This window comes from Rhamphochromis longiceps, linkage group LG9 (genome assembly GCF_057381845.1).
Source record: "Rhamphochromis longiceps isolate RC_006_pf linkage group LG9, R_longiceps_female_GT1.1, whole genome shotgun sequence".
In the NCBI taxonomy this organism is placed as follows: Eukaryota; Metazoa; Chordata; class Actinopteri; order Cichliformes; family Cichlidae; genus Rhamphochromis; species Rhamphochromis longiceps.
Window position 1 is genome coordinate 4,762,027 of NC_140565.1, and position 13,660 is coordinate 4,775,686.

Here is a 13,660-nt window from a genome sequence, read left to right on the forward strand (position 1 = left end):
TGAGGCAATCGATTGCCTCAATTTTTTTGAGTTGATCAACTCAAAAGCCAAATTTTTCCAGAACATAAAAGTTTGGATTACATGGTACTTGTATCTTTTGAGAACGGTCAACTCAAATATTTGCAGTTAATATGACTTAAAGTTTCAAGTTTACAAATTCAAAGAAATAAGTTCACAGAACTTATAAAAAATAAGTACACAACTACAACATTTTTATGTTAACAAAACTCAAATGTTTATTAGTTTGTGTTGTCATTATTTTAAGTACACGTTAGTCAAATATGTTGACTACTTGATACTTAAAAACATGTGACCCAAAACTTAAAATTTTTGAGGCAATTGATTGCCTCAATTACACTGAGTATCGGTAACTTAATATGCAAAAGTCATAAACATCTGCCATTGAACAGTATCTTGCCTGCTCCCTTTTAGCACTATGTTGAAATTAAATACATTTAAAAAAAAAAAATTACATAAATTAAAAATAATTAACAAAAACATTTATAAATTAAAATAAGTAGACCAAAAATTGTTTAGTCAGGAAAACTGTCAGAGTAATGAAAAATAATAATTAATAATATCAAAATGTGCTTTTGGCTCTCTGGCTAATATCTGAATAAGACAACAAGGCAGCAATTTGAGTGAATTACAATGCTATTTGTTTTACATTAACCAGTATCAAACAGTGAAATTTAGGTCATCTTGCGCAGCCCACAATGTTTTGGAAATAGTATTACGAAAAACATTAAAACATACAAAACATTAGTGTTGCTTTGCATTATGTTAATGAGAACAAAGGCACGTTGTATAGTTTGGACCTATTGGCTGAACACCTGTAGAGTAATCTAATAATGTTTTGAGGCATTATTTAGATGAAAGGAGAGAACTTTGAACTAGCCTTTTATAATGCTTCACCCTGCATCCTTCTTTCAGATGAGTTCCTACATAACCAAGTCATTCTTGAGGGTCTGTAACCTGGGTGACAGTTTACCACTTTCTAGACCAAATAAAATCTTTTGAGTAAATTCTAAAGTGTTGGTCAGGGCTTTGGGGTAGCTGTGGTGAAGTGCATAGATCAGTCCAAACATTACTAGGAAGGCTTCACCAAATCTGGGGAGACTGAACACGGCATCACTTTCAATGACGACAGAGATTTTCACAGGTTGGTAGTGAACTGGACTTGTTGTGTGATGGTCACTGATGACAGTGAAGAGGGCCACTTCAACACCATCAAGCTCCAACTCATCAGATTCGTCCTGAATTAATGAAAAAGAGATACTAATCACAATCTAACCCAAGAAATACAACAGACGACATATAATTTCTCATTTTACCAACTCCCACTGAGATCCAATACCTCTTTTACAAGGGAGACCTGAGTCTCACTGTAAGAGGTGAAAAACAGAAGATCCATGTTCTGCACACATAAATCAGCTAATTCACCAGAGAATCAAGTGGTGTGAGATAGACTGAAACTAAGCTAAAGGAAATACACAGGAGTAGACTAAACAAAGGTAAGTCCAAACAGTGCATCAAAATACATGTTTGTACTTTGATGCACTGTTTATATACACAGTAGTATCTGTTAGATACTTAAGGACACTCACAGTGCAGGTTCTGAAAAATCCAGAGACATCCTCACGCAGATAGACAGGAAGGGCAGGGAGAACGGTAGTGCACTTGGTGTGGATATCATGGATTTCCTATTTCCAGATAAAAACAGAATTTTATATACTGGTGAGTTTACTGAACAACAACAAAAACAACAGTCAAATCAGAACATATGTCCACAAATAACCTGTTCACATCTTTAATACAGTCAGACAAATAGCAAACACAAAGTGGAGTAATAGCAAAATTCAAAAAGCTCATTTAAATCATTGAACCTGTCCAATGTTCCACTGGTTCAACCTATGAAAATGTGTAACAATCTATTATTACCTGTTCATTGTGAATTCTTAGAATTTCAACCAGGGCATCTGCTGTCTTCCCAGTTTTTGATGCCCTGGCTGAATAAGGTCATCAGTCGAGGAAGATGGCGGTCAAGTTCAGCGTAGAATGTATTGGGCAGGTTCTGATTTGTAATCCGCTGAAACTCTGCATACAACTACAGCAGAAGGACAATACAGTTCAATTTGAAGAATCTCGCACATCTTTATAAAGCAGCAAAAAGCTGCCACATGAGTAAGAATTACAATTTTCATTTTAAACAGAGCTGATCCATATTACCTCAGACTCCATTTTTAGAGCAGGCCAGAGGTCCAAGAGCTCCTTCACAACCCTAACCCTGCACATATAGTTTAAAATATAGCGTTTCTAACAAGAAAACTGCTTGAAAGCACTCTCACTGCAGACAGGCATCTCCGTTGTGTAACTGCAGGGACAACGGGCTTGTTTGGACCCAACTATTCTGAGTCATGAGAGGGGGTTTAAAAATTTAGAGAGATTAAAATACTTTGTTTCATACTAGGCGACCGGGCGCCACCTCTAGAGCAAGTAGTATCTAACTTTTTAAACAGCCTGCGACCCTCATTACAACAACTTAATGCTAGCTCTGCAAGCGCAAAGTTTCCTTCGGGGAGAGCAGCAAAGCACATAAAAAACACGGACCGACATTTCTGCTATTCTTTTCGACACGCACCCAAAATACAACTAAATATTCGTATTTTAACAATAAACTAATATCAACATTGAAAACTTACTGTAAGTCCAGTGATGCTAGTTGCTGCCTTTAGGTCCAACTTTCTCCAGTCGTCCGTGTTGCCTCTTTGGTGCTGTTCCCGCCCATATACCTTTACTTCTTCTGTGTTTCGTATTAATGCTCATTAGCGCCGCCTTCCGCTTCGGAGGGTGAATCAGAGATTAACTCGGAATAAAAATTGATTCCTGCAGCTGCTCAACACTTACGGAAAAAATTAAAAATATATATGTAGGACACAGTGATAAAACAATGAATATTAAAATAAATACATTTTGTCTTCCACTAATGCATTTAAGACAATTTGATTTTACTTATTTGGTGAAACACTTTGAGATTTTATTGTATTTTAGCATGTGCTACATAAATTAAGTTTATTATTAAATCCTACCTACTTGAAACAACAAAAATAACAGGACTTTACCATTCTTATATGTCCTAACTTAACTGTGTTACGTTGTGCTTAAGTTATTATTTTAAGTGATGCTTACTTAATATAGAAATAGTTAAATTCAATCAAATATTATTAGTTTCATTTAGTCAAAAAGAAGAACATGTTATACGAACTTGACATATTTAAGTTAACAGAACTTTTTAAAGACTTTGAGTATACACTACTTAATCTGTTTGATTACTTTGAACATTCGGGTTTACAGTGCAGTATCCAAATGAAAGAGCAGGAAAGAAAAAAACAAAAACAGTTATCAAGGGGTGAAGCATCCACACCTGTGGAGCAACGCACCCTTTCATAGTTATAAGCAGGCTGTAAATAGACTCATTAATTCTTTTAGATTTGACATTTCAACATGGGAGTCTGTGGAGACTGACATGCATTTAGAGCCAAACTCAAGTGGCCACAGGAACTGCAGCAGTTGGCACTTGAACTTTGTGTTGCTAACCACGACGAGCGATCTCATTAAGTAGATAATGCCCCCTTGTGCCATAAATTGTAATTTAATTCTATTTCATTTCTTTCCTACACAGAAACTGTGTGCTGCAGTTTCATAGAGTAACACCAAACACAAACCAATCTGTACAGCAATCACGAATGTAGTCATGCAAATGTGAACATTGTACAAAATGCACATTCCTAGGGTTTTTCCAGCCGACCTCTTTAAGGTTGTTTTCCATGGGATGACTTTGGTTACTGTTTGCTCTGCAGAATCTTACAAAAATCATGATTTTCACAATGGTTTTGTATATAAAAAAATCCAGACAGACAAAACACAAGAAAAAAGGAACACTTCTTTTCTTTGCTGTAATGAAAACCCACTCAGCCCCATCAATGGTCTCACAAGTCTTTCTGTTGTCATCACCAGCTGTCATAAAAATTTGATTACTTGGAGTATATGATCCACTCAGTTTCTCTTTTTCTGCTTCACCTTCTCAGTTTGATAGAGAAAAAAACCCCAAGTTTCTCTTATCTGATTGTGTCTGGCCTGAATTTCTCTTCACATGACACCCCTCTAGAAAACCTATAAATGCCACAGGCTTTCTCCAAACACAGCAGCAGTAAACATGTTGCACTCAACCGAGACATGCCCCCTTTTTGACCTGTAATTGCAGTTTCCCCCCTCGGGTGAATCAGTGTAATTTTGGATTTGGCTTACTATTGCATCTCTGAGCTTGCCTCAGTGCATTTCCATCTTGACAGACCTAAGACATAAACCATGTTTGAATACCTTTAAACAGATTATACTGTACATTACTTTATGGTATAATGAGTTACAATGACCACCACCTCTTTTGCATGAGGCTTCTTTTTTAAATAACCTTAAGATGTTGATGCAAGCTGACATGATTAAACTCCTGTCAACAAATCTGCTTCTGATGATAATGAGAGGGGAGCTTGTGGTTTCCCCCCAACATCCAGAGGGATCAGCAAAGTCCACATGGAAGCTTCATTAAACATAAGCTTCAGTAAATTTATATATTTACGCTGAAGCTCCTGATGGCTCATCCTCCTGCAGGTTATTCCAAAGAGACTTGCAGGAGGAATCAAATAGGATAGAAGAGCTAAATCCTCAGACATAGTACATTTCTCATCCTAAAATATTTGCAGTATCTTTAGGAGACATTCACCATGAAGCTAAGTGTGTGACTGAGCCCCTGAGTCTGTGGGCTCGAAGCAGTCGGTGAGTGTTTCTGCAATGACGCATGAGGAGTGTTGACGTCTGCTTGGTGTTGGCTTCCAGACATGGCAGGGACATTGGAGTCCTCCTGGGTCTTGTGAAGCTGGGTTGTTGCTCTATTAGATCAGTGCACTAGTTCTCTGGTATCATGGCATTCACTTCCTGTGAGCTGAAGGCTAGTTTACCTCAAGCAAAAGACAAACATATCAGCTCTGTTTGAGCTATACTGATGCTTTTTTAACTAATATATAATACACACACATTCCCACTGGCTTCTTTTCTTAAGCCTAAAACTACAAACAAGGCAAGATGAACAGTGTATAATAAAGTTATTAATAAAGTTATTAAATTCACATGTTTGTAAACAGTTTTAAAAGCGTAGAAAAAAAAGTCAAATGTCAAAATGATCAATAAATAAAAATTTAATCATAAGTGCAAAAAGCTGTTAATGAATACTTTATATGAAACCAATTAAAAAATGATAACAGGATGGGAGTCATCACTGGTAATGACCTCCACCCGATGCTTTCAGAGTATTTCTTTATTTATTTTCTTCTCCAAAGTCTTGGAAATGAGGGGACAAAAATAAATCATTCTAACTGACATGTATAAAAAACACGTTTTTTTGGCTTTTCTCCAACATAAACGGTTGGGATTAGAGCTCCAGGTCCTGCAACTACCTTACTTAGCTGTGTTTCCTGTGGGTCAGTGAATGCACTGTAACAAATAATTGCAATCGTATATTTTTGCTTTACGTTCTGGGAGCTATCAAACATCCATCTGAAGTTAAATGGTATGGCTATGAAAAAAAACAAAAAAACTCCAGTAGCTTAATTTTCTTTCTGGTGTTACAGGCTCTGTGGCCTAAGTGCTTGATTTACTAAACAGATCAAATGAGGATAAAATCATGATTGCAAAAGTGCACTGAGTCAAAGTTGAACAGACAATACAGTAAGAGAAAGAAACCGCTTCATTTCAATAATGCCCAGAGTTCTACCAAAAGAGGTGCAAATTAAAGCGTTAAAAATAAGCTGACCTGATGACGGTGATTTCCAGATGTGCTTCTCTCTCGAATTCAGATCAGAGAGAAAGCTGAAGAAGAGCCAGTGTTTTTGGTATATAAGCAAACTCTTCTGTTAGAAAGTGCTGGGAGTGGTGTGCGGACTTGTCGAGAAAGCTGGAGTCAATATTACATATTATAATATTCAGATTTGGGTCTAGTACACTTCAGGTCTATCTGTGTGTCATTAATTGCTACATTTTGACACACATTTCAATTTGTTTTAATACCGTCTTAGATTGCTGTTCTTCTCCGTCTCTCTGGTGCTCCGGAGAGAGGGAGTTCAGTGCATATTCAGTGAAGTTCTGCTCTGTTTCATCAAAATACCAATATTATTGAGAAGCAGAAATAACTGGAGCTCATCTCTAAACATGCAGGATGAAGACTCAGTGGAGTTACAGGACAGAGCCAAAGCTTAGGCACCATGCTGACAGCTCTGAGCATCCACCCATGCCCATTATGCATTCATTCTGACAACTTCTCCCCATCTTCTTTCAAAGGGCTATATGAACACTCCTAGTAGCAACATCAGAACTCTGTCATGCGCAAAGTAAGATCTGTTTTTCTGTTTAAATTCCACCAAATTTGAAGTAAATTGCAAGCTGCAAACTTTAGTAAATCATATTTGTCTGATTCAATTATACCCTCCCCTCCCAAAATGTTTGACTCCGAAAGGAAGAATCTACATATATATAAACACCAGCTGCAAATATGCCTGTGTCCACAACAAACTGACACTGTGTGTCTTTAGTAAATAGTGAGAGTAGCTTTTAATCCTAAAATAGGGCTTTGGGTGAGTGGTAAGAGCTCCAAATGTACAATACGAATCACCATTTCCTGGAGTGAAAATAGTCTCAATGTGATATGATGAAAAGTGCTGTTCCTATTCTTGTTTATACAACTCAACCCTTTGTAGACTATCACTTTGCATTACTAAGTCTATTTTCTCAACCACGTCACCATTAACATCACAGGACACTCTGGATAGATCTCCAGTCCATCATAGGACCAACACAAGGAGACAGACAGCCTACAAAAACTAGGAACTGGGAACTAAAAACAAGCTAGTTGGAGATAACAACTTGGAATTTACAAGGGAAATGTGGCACAAAAGTGCCACACATACTGGGGACGACTCAACAACAGGCAGAGGGAGACTGAGGACATAAACGCAGGATAACAAGAGAAGGGGCAACAGATGAAACGCAGCTGGAACTGATAAAGACTAAATGAACACTCTGTACACAGAACAAGAGACTGTCAAAATAAAACAGGAAGTATAATAAACACACAGACTTAACACAGGGACCGGGGGAAACAAATATGGGGAGATGGGGACACCAAATACAACAACAAGAGATTAGCAACATGAAGAAAAGGCGGACTAAACACTGGAGAAGACTAGAGATCGAGGGAGGAAAAACTCTGAAGGCTCACCGAAACATTCTTTATACATGATGTAAAAATAACCATGAACCTAGGAATCACATAGAGTATTCAAAATAAACAGAATAATGTCCAGAAACACAGAAACACTGGGTCAACAGAACAACGTGGGCCACAGTGTCAGGGTTTTGATGTTTGTCTGCACTGATGGAGCCAGACAGGAATTACTTTTCAAGAACGCTATTCCCTCAACCCCCCATTGTACTGTGTAATATATAATATGTTGATATGTAATCTGTCTGGGGACACATCTGCCAGACAATCTGCAGGAGTTTCAGTATTAATCACCTCCATGCTGAGAGAGATTGTCTGTGGTTTACTTCACCTTGCCTAAATTGCTGTCAGGTTATTGCCATTGGTCAGTAACTCCCAATAACAAGACCTCTTTGTAATGATGTCTGATGCGCACACTGAGGCTATCCCATTTCTCTCTCTGACCTTCGTTGCCACACTTTTGCAGGAATTATGTAAATGAGATGTACCCTGTAGTGAGGACAAACATAGCTCATGGAAATCTTTGTGTTCTACTACTGAGTGAGGCGTCACCGCATCAAGGCAAATCAGGTCTCCCACAGTGTGTGTGAGTGACAGTGGGGGTGTTTGGGGAAAAATGCATCTTTAGATGTGATGGGTGATATAAGAAAGCAGTCGTAGTCCTGTGACGTAGTTGTGTTGTGGTTGATGTTTGGGGGAGCCTGGGTACATGACTCGGTGGGGTTTCGACAACTGAAGTGAGTTTACATCACAGATGTTGACACATGTTTACATTCATATTTCCACATAGTTGGCAAATTTCTTTGGTACAACTATACTGAAAACTGAAAGTGAACAACATAGCAATACATATTTGTAATAATCAAATTTAATACTAGATAAAGACAAATAGAAATTGCAGTTTTTTTAATGGTGATTTCAGTAATTAAGGGTGAAAGAAGAGCTATCCAAACATACCTGGCTGCATATGAAAATGCAGTTTCCAGCAATAAACTTAATAGCTGGATGTCCCACTTTTGGCACCCCTGGATGAGGGGATTCGTTAAAGTAGCATAATGTGTTGCTTCGTCACACAGTTTAAGTGTTTTTTGACTCAGGTCAAGAACAGTTCTGACAGTCTCAAAAACAGAAAGGCACGCAGCTTCGGTGTAACCAAAACCTCAGACACGGACTGAGGCAAAGACCAAGCCTACATCACAAATCAGGTCACAGCTGTATACAAATAAAGTTAAGGAATGTTTCTTCATCGTCTGCTGAGTTCTTTCTGAAACATGACGTCTTTATTCAGTTTTTGGTTAGTGTTCACATCCAGTTTCTTCCCATGATGCTGCTCTCGGTCCTGTGATAAGGTTTCTTCCTGGAAAAACTGCATTTTTAGTGAGAGTTAACATGCTTCCCGATTTCAGTGAAAAACTTGTTCCCAGAAAGATAATGTTTCCTGGTGTAGTAATGATGAATCTACCTTCACCGATGACATTTTCACAATCAAGTCAAATGGCCTACATTGGCAAATATAGTGAAGATATCATTAGACCTGCAATGGTAACATGTTTACTTGACATTTTTACAGAGGAAACGTTTATGTATCTGGAGCTGATGCTTCATAGTGTGAATTTATACCATCGATCATTGATCATTCTTCCCCCACCAAAACTAACTGATGCAGCACACTTTCCCTTTTTGTGTAAGTGTCAGCATGATGTGTAAAGGTAAGGTTTGCTTTTCTGTAACTTTACTTCTATTATTTTGTTTTTACAAAAAACAATAAAATTTAATAAAACTACTTCTTTACATATACGTGAAAACACTGCAGTATGGGAAGCCCCCACCAGCTTGGACCTATTGCATCTTGACTAAGGGAGGATTCGGGGTTATCTGATCCTGGCCTAACTGTTGTAAGCCTAATCTTAAAAGTAGAAATAGTGTTTGTCTTCTGAATCCAAATTGGGAGCTAGTTTCAGAGAAGAGGCACCTGGAATCTGAAGGTGCTGTCTCCCATTCTACTTTTAAGGAACCACAAGTAAACCAGCACTCTAAGAGTGAGGTACTCTATTGGGGTGATATCCTCTTTGAAGCCTGCTGCAAGACTTTCCTGCAAAACCTGCCAGCCCACTCTGGGCCCACTTTCCAAAGTTATTACCTGCATAGAGAATAGAACTCAGTTCACAAGAGTGAAAATGTAAAGTGCTGGTTGTAGGGTATCTGCAGGTTTAAGGAAGCCAAATTTAAGACTTTTTAAGAGCCTTTTAAGGCCACTTTGATCAAACTTAAGACCTTACATTCACAGATCGGGAGAAGGGATGTGATAACCTTACCAATAGTTCTCTCCAAACCTTTAACTGCACTTTAATGCTCTGCCGTGCATTAAAGTGCAATACTAACAAGCTCTGTGAACTAAATACTGGTAATTTCAGTATTTAAATAAACTCAGTTAAGTGTATATTGAAAACAAGAACCATATAGTGAATACTGTATATTCCTCTGTTCCTCTGTCCGTAAAACCTGTGTGAACTTGGAGTTTGTATTTAACATGCAAGTTATGCTGTCCAGACACTGGCTCATTTCAACAGCAGGTGTAAACGCGGTTATGTTGACAGGAGCAATATTGTCTGGGAAATATTCAAGCTGTTTAGTATACACATTGTCACTCTTGACATCAGTTAGCATATCAATACTTTGGATTTCATTGACTGCAGAAGAAATTTGCATGAACTGAAGGGGAATCGCCAAACATACCGTGGAAACTATTTAAACAGCTATGGAAAATATTCATCCCGGTACAATTTAGGTGCGATTTTGGAACTTTCTTAGAAGACTAAAGTCAGAACATATTGTTTCTGTTGACGTCTGTATTTTTGTATAAACTATATACTCCAAACTCCAGACTAAACCTCTGATTTAGCATATGTGTGTAGAAAGCACATTCACCAGGAGCAACAAATGTTCCATATGTACCGAAACCTACATCATTTTAATTTTTTATATTATATTTATATATATTTTTCTTTTGCCGGTCCTGTTGACAGATGTATGAAATGTTCTGAAGTGAGATGGGGAAATCTTTACTTCAAGAAGCAAAGATAACGTCACATTTATTGTTTTTCGTCTTTTCCCAGTCCAGTTGTCAAATAACTGTGTGTCAATACACACTGCTTATTTCCAAGCTGGGTTACCTGAAATGGCTGTAAGAGTTTTTTGTTAATGTTTAGGCTTAAATTGTCATAATCCCTACAGTGCATGCTTATTTTCCTTCTGCCTCACAATGAGACAACAAGCAAAAGCTTAATTACTGGTCACTAACATACATAACCTTCCCTGTACTTCAGATTCTCATTGTTTTTCAGAACTATTCCTGTTAAGTGCAAGCTCAAGCCATCTTTTGCATCAAGGGATTTACCAGCCTAGACTCCATCAGGTTTTCAGTAGCAACCTCCAGCCATTCATTGGCTCTGGGATTTTACCATTCACCCTTTAGGCTCATTTTCAATAAACCTTCTAACTCGGCTTCTTCTGTCCAGTGTGTGTCAGTGTTCAATTTCAATTTCAATTTTATTTCTATAGCACATTTAAAAGTCACAAGTACAACAAAGTGCTTCACAAACGAACCATACTTGCAATTACAACAGGAGAAAACAGTTAACAAAGAATAAAATTATAAAATAATAATATAAGAACAGGCATGAATCAGGGAAAATTAAGCTAAGTAGTTTGAAAAGCGAGCTTAAATAGATGGGTTTTTAACCGAGATTTAAAAGATTGGATAGTTTCCGACACACGGACATCAACCGGTAGGCTGTTCCAGAGTTTTGGTGCAGCAAAAGCAAAGGCCCGATCCCCCTTCGTCTTTAATCGAGACATTGGTTGCATTAGAAGCCCCTGATTAGAGGATCTGAGTGCCCTTGTAGGGATATATAGATTAAGAAGGTCAATCAAATAACTGGGTGCCAAGTTATTTAAGATTTTAAAAGTATATAAAAGAATTTTAAAAACAATACGGTATTTGACAGGAAGCCAGTGGAGGTCAGCTAGAATGGGAGTAATATGATCCTGTCTTCTAGCGCCGCTTAAAAGGCGTGCTGCGGCATTCTGGACTAATTGTAGGCGTTGAATAAGAGAGAGTTGGAGGCCTAAGTAAAGAGAATTACAGTAGTCCAGTCTAGAGGTTATAAAAGCATGAATGAGCCTTTCAAGATCTTTATGTCGTAGGTAAGGCATTGCCTTCGAAATTTGGCGTAGTTGGTAGAAGCTGGTTTTTACCACTGCAGCCACTTGCTTATCTAATTTGAGGGAGCTGTCCAGCATTACTCCGAGATTTCTGACAGTGGGCGATAAGTGGCTGGCATAGGAACCTAAAGTCTCCGAAAGCTGTTTCAACGGCATGTGGCTACCAAAGACGATAATTTCTGTTTTGTTTTCATTGAGGGTGAGCGAATTATGCAGTAGCCAGTCTCTGACGTCACACAGGCAATTAAGCAACGGCAATAGCGGGGATTGAAGATCCAAATCCAAAGGGAAATAGATTTGGATATCATCCGCATAGCAGTGAAAAGAGATATTGTGATTTCTAAAGATTTTTCCCAGGGGTAACAGATAGAGAGAGAACAACGTGGGACTTAACACAGACCCCTGGGGAACACCGCAACGAAGGGGTGCGGGGGAAGAGGAGTGATTTCCCATAGAGACAGAGAAAAACCGCTCGGATAGGTATGATTTAAACCATGAGAGTACTTTGCCTTTAAGGCCAACTACATGTTCAAGTCTTGAAAGGAGAATATCATGGTCGACCGTATCAAAAGCAGAGGACAAGTCTAAAAGAACTAAAACCACAGGGCGCCCTGTATCAACAGTTACGAGGAGATCGTTAAAAACTCTCAGTAAAGCTGTCTCGGTACTGTGGTGAGGTTTAAAACCAGATTGGAATTTTTCATTGATTCCATTTGCCTCTAAGAAAGATTGCAATTGCTTGAGAACAATTTTCTCTAAGACTTTAGCCATAAAAGGGAGTTTCGATACCGGCCTATAGTTTGAGAGGACATTAGGATCAAGATTACTTTTCTTGATTACAGGTTGGATAACTGCATGTTTGAACACGGCAGGGACGCAGCCTGATAGTAGTGATGAATTCATTATAAGTAAAATCCAGGGTCCTACAATATTCAGGGCGTTTTTGATAATGCGAGAAGGGAGCACATCATGACGGGAATTGGAATTTTTCGTTTGAGCTATTATTTCCTTAAGGGTCGGAAAGGAAACAAATTCAAACTGTTCTAGTACCGACGAGGGTTCGGATGTTAAAGATGTGTCCTCAATGGGTAGATATGTGGATCTTAGTGCTATAGTTTTATCTGAAAAATAGTTTAAGAATTTTTCACATAAAGGTCTCGGTCTGAGTGGAGAGTGGATTTATTAACGAATTAAAAATGCCAAAAAGGACCTGCGGCTTATGACTATTAGTCGCAATGATCTCCGAAAGGAAGGAGGCTTTTGCAGTTTTAACAGCCTTCTGATATTTCTTCAGACAATTGTGGAGAATGTCAAAGGAGATCTGGAGTTTGTCTTTCTTCCATCTCCTCTCCGCTTGGCGGCATTCACGTCGGAGGGTACGAGTATAGTCATTCATCCACGGTTGACGGAATGGTTTAAGGCGTTTGGTCTTTAAGGGAGCTACAGTGTCTAAAATAGAAATACAGGTGGCGATGAAGGAGTTAGCGAGATCATTAACCGGTGTAGCTGTATCCCAGTTAATTTCGCAGAAGGCAGTGTTGGTCAGAGCCATAGAAAACTGAGCAATAGTCTCTGAGTTAATCATGCGTATATTTTGCACAGGACCCTCACGTTTCAGCTCCATATTGCACACATTGACATTAAACAAAACCGGGAAATGGTCCGATATCCCAGGATTATAAATGTCCGTAATGCAAATGTCCAAACCGTAGGATAGTACCAAATCAAGCGTGTGGCCTTTAATATGGGTTGGTTTACTGACCCACTGAGTAAGGTTAAAAGAGTCTATAAGAGCAAGAAAGTCCTTGACCAGTTCAGTCTAAAAACCTGCATTTATACATTTTAGATGCTTCAAGTTTGTAGTTTCAATTATCGGGTATGGGTGTACTACGCTGAAAGAAAACCATGTCAGAGCTAATGTCAACTTGACATGAAACTTTAAAAAGAAAAAAGAGAAATAAAACGACTTGTTGGTGTGTTGGAGCACTGAGAAAAGTCTGAAGCCTAAATATTTGGCTCATATGCAGAACTTGTACCTTATTATTTGACTTTTTGGCCACATCTGAAATCAACATCTAAGCATTTTAAAGTATATGCAGACAAGGA

The 13,660-nt window shown here is 38.4% G+C and overlaps 1 long non-coding RNA gene across 1 annotated transcript; it reads right to left on the bottom strand.

Moving 5' to 3' along the window:
- Window positions 1–210: 210 nt before the first annotated feature.
- Window positions 211–3,089, bottom strand: LOC146661568 (uncharacterized). Its single transcript, XR_014913182.1, has 4 exons — window positions 2,703–3,089; window positions 1,942–2,107; window positions 1,608–1,703; window positions 211–1,256 (listed from the first exon to the last, which is right to left on the bottom strand). It is a non-coding gene; the product is annotated as an uncharacterized LOC146661568 (long non-coding RNA).
- Between the last annotated feature and the right edge of the window lie 10,571 nt (window positions 3,090–13,660).